This window comes from Nycticebus coucang, chromosome 9 (assembly GCF_027406575.1).
Source record: "Nycticebus coucang isolate mNycCou1 chromosome 9, mNycCou1.pri, whole genome shotgun sequence".
Lineage (NCBI taxonomy): Eukaryota > Metazoa > Chordata > Mammalia > Primates > Lorisidae > Nycticebus > Nycticebus coucang.
Window position 1 is genome coordinate 25,445,940 of NC_069788.1, and position 6,826 is coordinate 25,452,765.

The following is a 6,826-nucleotide window of genomic DNA, read 5'->3' on the forward strand; positions in this document are numbered from 1 at the left end:
AATAAGGTATTGTATATAGAATATTCATTAGGATGTTTGTAATATAAGAAGAATTCAGTGTTTTAATTCATATGACCTCTACACATGTATTACGTTTTACGTTATGATAATAGCAGATATTTCTTGACAATGTAATATATGGTCAAGTTTATTTTCATTTTTGATCCTGAAAGGTCAAAAAAGTAGGTAATTGTGAGATCATCTTGCCCTCCCATTTTATACATCAGGAAACTGAGTGAAGGAAAGGTTATTTAATTTGCCCAAGGCCACAGGAAAGGTACAGCAAAGTAAGAATTTGAGCCCAGAAGTGTGGCCTGGAGGCTGTATGCTTCTTTCTTCTGTGTTTATTTATTCTATATGTCCTTCCATATTTTTTTCAAGAATATTCCTGAATATTCTGCCTTCTTTTTTTATACAACCAAATTTTATATTCATTTTCAAAGTTAGGTCAAAATTCATCTTATTTCACCACATTTTAACACACTGGGTTTCTCTTTTTTGTCCATTTGCCTTCTGCAGCATCTCAACCCTAATGCCTTATACCATTTATGTATGTGTAATACTCTGACAAGTGTATCTTTAAAAATCTCTCAATTTAAACGTAAGCCCCTAGTGGCATGGGCCGTTTCAATGTTTTCACTGAAAACCTTAGTCATTAAAAAAATTCAACTGGAATACATCAAAATGAAGAATTGATATGTATCAAATGGCATTTTATTAAGATAATGGATAAGGATATCCACAGTGTGGAAGAAATATTTGAAAACATAAAATTATAAAAAAGGCTGTGTCTGAAATATGCAAAAATTATTTAAACCAATGAGAAAAAGTAATTAACTTAATAGTAAGTTGGGTAAGAGACTTAAAATAGATACTTCACAAAAGAGGATATATACTGTATTGGTCCCCAAAATATGAAAAACTGATCAACTTCCTTGGTTGCCATGAAATGCAAATTTAACTCCAATGAAGCAGAAATATGTACCCATCAAAATGGCCAAAATTTTAAAAAATTAAATTAAATCTATATTTCTGAGGAAATGGAACAACTAGAACTCTCCATTTCTGCTGGATGAAGTTTTACTTTTAGGGGAGTGTGTGTGTGTGTGTGCGTGCGCGCGTGTATGTATAGGTGTGTGTGTGTAACATCTTCCAATCAAAATAATGCATGCAAACAAATAACAAAAAAATCATATAAAGATATTCTTAGCAGTATTATTCATAAGAGATTCAAATTAAAACCAACCTAAATTTCTGTTAATAGAATAATTAAAAAAAATTGTGGTAGAGTCAAACTACATGCAGGAATGGACACAGGAATGAAAAGAAACAAACTACAACTATATGAAATAAGCAGAATAAATTTTACAAATACAATAAATATATAGTAAATGAAGCCAGACCCAAAAGAATATGTGTGAATGGTTTCACTTATACAAACTAAATTTTAAAGCATGTTACATCAATCTCCTGTATTGAGAGTAAAGATTCTGCTCATTTGGGGGGAGTAAAGTGAATAATTTTGGAATGGGAAACATTGAGGTCTTTGGGGGTACTGGTAGCATATTCTTGACCTGGATGGTATTTATTTGGATGTTTTCTCTGTGAACTGTGTATTTATGCTTTATATGCTTTTATACATGTATATTTCACTTTAAACATCTCAAAACTAGTGCAAAAATAAAATCCAATCCAGCTAATGAAATCTACAACCCTACAATGGTATAATATAATACAAAGAAACTTTATTAAGAAAAGAAGCAAACTAAGTAATTCTTAGAAATATAAATTTATCTGTAAGCATAAATATTGAGAATCCTATCAAAATGGAATAATTTGAGGTTAATAATATAATAATTTAATTATAATTTGGGACTGAAGTTCTAAATCATACCAATCAAAACTTGGAAATTAGTGAAAGGGCATAAATAAAAAATATCCTACATGCAAAATTCCTCCTCCTACATATCATGTGAGTAGGTGAAGTAAGATCAAGGTGACTACTCAATTGTTTAACTTGTTATTATAAACAAAAGGATCTTTCTGGGGAACATGAAGAATACTGTAGCAGAGTTGTATAATTATCCATAATGATCTAATGAGACTCATTGAGATACATGGGAGTACAGATAGACAATTCAGTGAAATCAGGAAAACAATTTATTATCTGAATGAGAAATTTAACAAAGAGATACATGTTATTAAAGAAGACAGGTTTGGGCACGAATTATCCTGAGCTTGGCTCCCCGAAGGGTTTCTGAGAAATTAGTGATCAAGATGCCTGGTAAACCACATGTTTCCAAGAAAAAGTCTCAACAGTTAAAAAGAAATTCAAAAAGGAAAACTGATGATGATGAAGAGTTGTCAGAGGAAAAGGTTAGAAACACAGGAAAAAGAAATAAAAGTCATTCAAACCATCTGTCTTCTGAAGGACAAACAAAGCATACTAATATAAAACAGATAAAGATAGCACCTAACAAAAGGAAAACCTGGCAACCACTTTCAAAGAGTAGCAGAGAGCAGCTGCAAACAATAAGGAATCAGTCATCATAACAATTTGGAGCAATAGTAGTCGAGAAAAAGAAGAAATACAGTATCATCTCAACTTACTGAAAAAAAGATTGCTACAACTCTGTGAAATCCTGAAAGTCCCTCCTGAAAAGCTGAAGGATTTAACTCAGGTGTCAAGTCTACTGGATGTGGAAAGGGCACGGGAGCAAGCTAATAACGAAGGTCTGGCATTATTGCAGGAAGAAATAGAAAAAATGGTAGAGACTGCAGAATTGATGACTGAGGATATTCAGAGCCTAAACAAAAATTGAAATTCTGGAAAGTGAGGCAGAAGAGGAAGAGAAGACACTAAAACAAGTGCTTCAGATGGATAGTAGGAGTGTGCTGTCTCTTCCAGAACTTTCTCAGAAAAGTCTCAAAGCACCCACACTTCAGAAAGAAATTTTGACACTAATTCCAAACCAGAATGCTCTTCTAAAGGACTTGGATGTTCTTCATAATGCCTCCCAGATTAAGAACATGTTAACGCTCTGGGTGGCGCCTGTGGCTCAAGGAGTAGGGTGCCTGTCCCATATGCCGGAGGTGGTGGGTTCAAACCCAGCCCCGGCCAAAAAAAAAAAAGAACATGTTAACGCTCATTGAAGAAGCCTGTAAGAAACTGGATGCCACCTGAACAGTTTTTTCTTGGAGTGTCCTATATTAATGTTTATGATTTGTTTTTTTGTTTTTTTTTGTTTTTTTCAATGTTTATGATTTGTAAAGCTATTAACCTATGATGATATTGCAGAGGCTGAGGCTTCTGTAGGATTTATTATGCCCTGATAGGCACTTTAAAATTAGCCTCTGTAGGTCTATCATTAATATCTAATGTAGTTCTGAAAACTCTTTTTAGCAGTTGTCACATCTAGAAAATTAGCATTTATATTGTTGTATCTGCAATTACTTGCCTAAAGCCATTAAAAAGAATAGTAGGCATGACCTAATAGTTTATAATGGTTAAATGCAACTCATTTATTGGTTAAACGTGGAATTGTGGTGTGTAAATTATGTACAGTACCTAGTATGGAAAAGCATTGGAGTTTGCTAATACTAATTCTGTAGCTGATGGGTTGTATTTTCTGCCTGATTGTTTGGAAGATGGAAAATCCTCACTTTTTTACCTTGCTCCTTAGTCTTTTTGGAAAGTAGTTAAGAATTGCCAGCTATGTTTAACTTAGGAAGTAACATCAATATTTTATTTCTTTGGTAGGTAACTGAATCGATTTATTTTCTACTGTCATGAAAGCATATCTTTACTTAAGAAAATTATTTTCAAAGGAACCATAGCCCATTCATTCCTCCTACAATAAAAAACAACTAAAAGAAAAAAAAAACCCTTTCTTATAAACCTTTCCCAATGTATAATTAGCTTTTATATATATGTGTGTGTGAATAAAATGTCACTTAAATATATAAAAAAAAATAAAGAAGACAACTTGGGGCTGAAGATTTCAATAATCAAAATTAAAAATATAATCGACAGAACAGTAGATCAAACAGAAGAAATAATTTTAAACTTGAAGGCAGGTTTTCCTAAATAGCTTAGTCAGAGGAAAAAACAACAAAGAATGGAAAAGGGTGAAGAAAGTCTCTAAGACATATGAAACCCCATTGAGCAAACACATGTTACATTATGGAGTTCCAGAGGTAGAAGAGATAGGGAAAGGCTAAGAAGACTTACTTAACAAAATAATAGCTAAATATTTTCTGGGTTTTAAGAGAGATGTGAACATCTAGATCCATAAGTACTCTGGAAGACTCCAGTTAGATTCAATCCAAAGAGATACTCTACAAGACATATCAAAATCAAACTGCCAAAAATCAAAGATAAAGAAAGAATTCTAAAAGCAGCAAAGGAAAAGCATGAAAGTATAAACACTGGTATAAGGGAATCCTGGCTATACTATTAGTAGATTTCTCAGCAGAAATCTTATAAGCCAGGAAAGAATGAGATGATATGTTCAAAGTGATGAAAGAAAAACAAAAAAAACTATTCACTAAGAAGTTTATACTAAGCAAAACTACCATTTAAAGGAAATAAAGTCTTTTTCAGACAAACAAAATCTAAGGCAATTCATCACCACTAGACATGCAAGGAATGTTATACTTAGTGCTTTGAAGAAGCACAAGGATAGTAATTAGTACCATGAAATCATATGAAAGTATAAGACTCATTGGCAGAGATCAGTCCAGAAGCATATGCAGAATACTTCATTATTGTAATGGTGATATGTAATATTTCAACTCTCCCTATAAAATTTAAAAGTCAAAATGGTCAAAAATACCCTATCATAGGGTGTTAAGAAATGCAAAATATACAATTGTATAAAATAAGGCAAAAAAGTTATGAATTAAATAACACTGTTAAATTCAAGTAGAAGGCTAAGGGGGGGGGGAGATGGGGGAAGGGAAGGGGTTTGGCAAGGTCTCACTTAACAGGTGTAATGTAGGGGTATATGGCACACCTCTTGGGTAATGGGCTCAATTACAACTTGGACTTTTACCTAACAAACACAAACAATGTAACCTAATCTTTTTGTACCCATATATTAATCTGAATACCAAAAAAAAAAAAAAAAACTACAATTGTTAGGGAGGATAAAAGTTTAGATTTGTATGTGACCAAAGTTAAGTTGTTATCATCTTAAAATAGTCTTCTATAATTATCAGTTTTTAAAATATAAGTCCCAAAGTTACCACAAAGAAAAAAAATGAAAACATATACACAAAAAGAGAAAAGATTAAATCAAGGCCTGTCTCCAGAAAATGATCAAAGGAAAACCACCAGATGGAAAGAAACAAGAGATCTACAAAATAACCTCAAAACAATTGACAGAATTTCAAAAGTTCTTATCTATCAATAATAACTGTGAATGTAAATGAATTAAATTCTCAAATTAAGAGGTATGGAGGCTGGCGCCTGTGGCTCAGTGGGTAGGGCACTGGCCCTATATACTGAAGGTGGCAGGTTCTAACCTGGCTCCTGCCAAACTGCAACAAAATATTAGCCAGCCATGTGGAGGGTGCCTGTAGTTCCAGTTACTCGGGAGGCTGAGGTAAGAGAATTACCTAAGCTCAGAGTTGGAGGTTGCTGTGAGCTATGACGCCACGGCATTCTACCGAGAGTGACAAAGTGAGACTCTGTCTCTTAAAAAAAAAAAAAAAAAAAAGAGCTATGGGATGGCTGAATGGATAAAACAAAAACAGCACAAAAACACAAGAGATTCTTTCTTTTGTGGCATATAACATTCCCACTTCACCTGTGAGGATACACGTAGTCTGAAAATAGGGAGATGAAAAGTAATATTCCATGAAAATGGATAACAAAAGAGAATCGACATAGCCACATTTATGCCAGATAAAGTAGACTTTAAGTCAAAGACTGTGAAAGAGACAAAGGTTGTCATTACATGATGATAAAAGGGTAAATTCAACAAGTGTTTATAATGATGATAAATATATATGCACCCAACAATGGACCACCCAAATACATAAAACAGATATTATTAGATCCAAAGGGGAAAATAGCGTCTAATACATTAATAGTTGTATACACCAACTATTTTGACACCAACTTCATTTTCAGCAATGGACAGATCATCCAGACAAAAGGTCAATAAAAAAATAACAGATTTACACTCTAGATAAAATGGACCAAAAAAACATTTACACAATAGTCTACCCAGTAGTTGCAGAACACACGTTCATCAGCACATGAAACTCTCTCAGGATAGATCACATGTTAGGTCACAATACAAATCTCAAAAATTATGAAAAATTGAAATTGTATAAAGTATCTTATCTGAAAACTAGAAATCAATAACAAGAGGAACTTAAACAACTATATAAATACATGAAAATTAAACAACATACCTCTAAACAGCAAATGGGTCATTAAAAAAATTAGAAAGAATATTTTAAAAATGTCTTGAGACAAAAATGGTAACAGCATACCACAACTTATTGGATACAAGAATAGCAGTTATAAGAGGGGAATTCAAAACAATAAAGGGCTATATAAAAAAGTTAGAAAAATCTTTAATAAGTAACTAAAGGCTGAACATTAATGAGTCATAAAAATAAAACACCCAAAATAACTAACAGGAAAGAAATAACAAAGATCAGAGAATGAATAGATGAAATGTAGACCAAAAAAATACAAAACATGAAGGAAAAGATAAAAATTGACAAATGTTTGGCTAGACTTAGAAAAAAGAGCAGATTCAAATGAACAATGTCAGAAATTAAAGAGGAGATATTAAAACTGATACCACAG

At 32.7% G+C, this 6,826-nt stretch overlaps 1 pseudogene; it reads left to right on the forward strand.

Moving 5' to 3' along the window:
• The first annotated feature begins 2,277 nt into the window (after nucleotides 1-2,277).
• On the forward strand, nucleotides 2,278-3,184 carry LOC128594944 (centromere protein Q-like; annotated as a pseudogene).
• The last annotated feature ends 3,642 nt before the right edge of the window (nucleotides 3,185-6,826 follow it).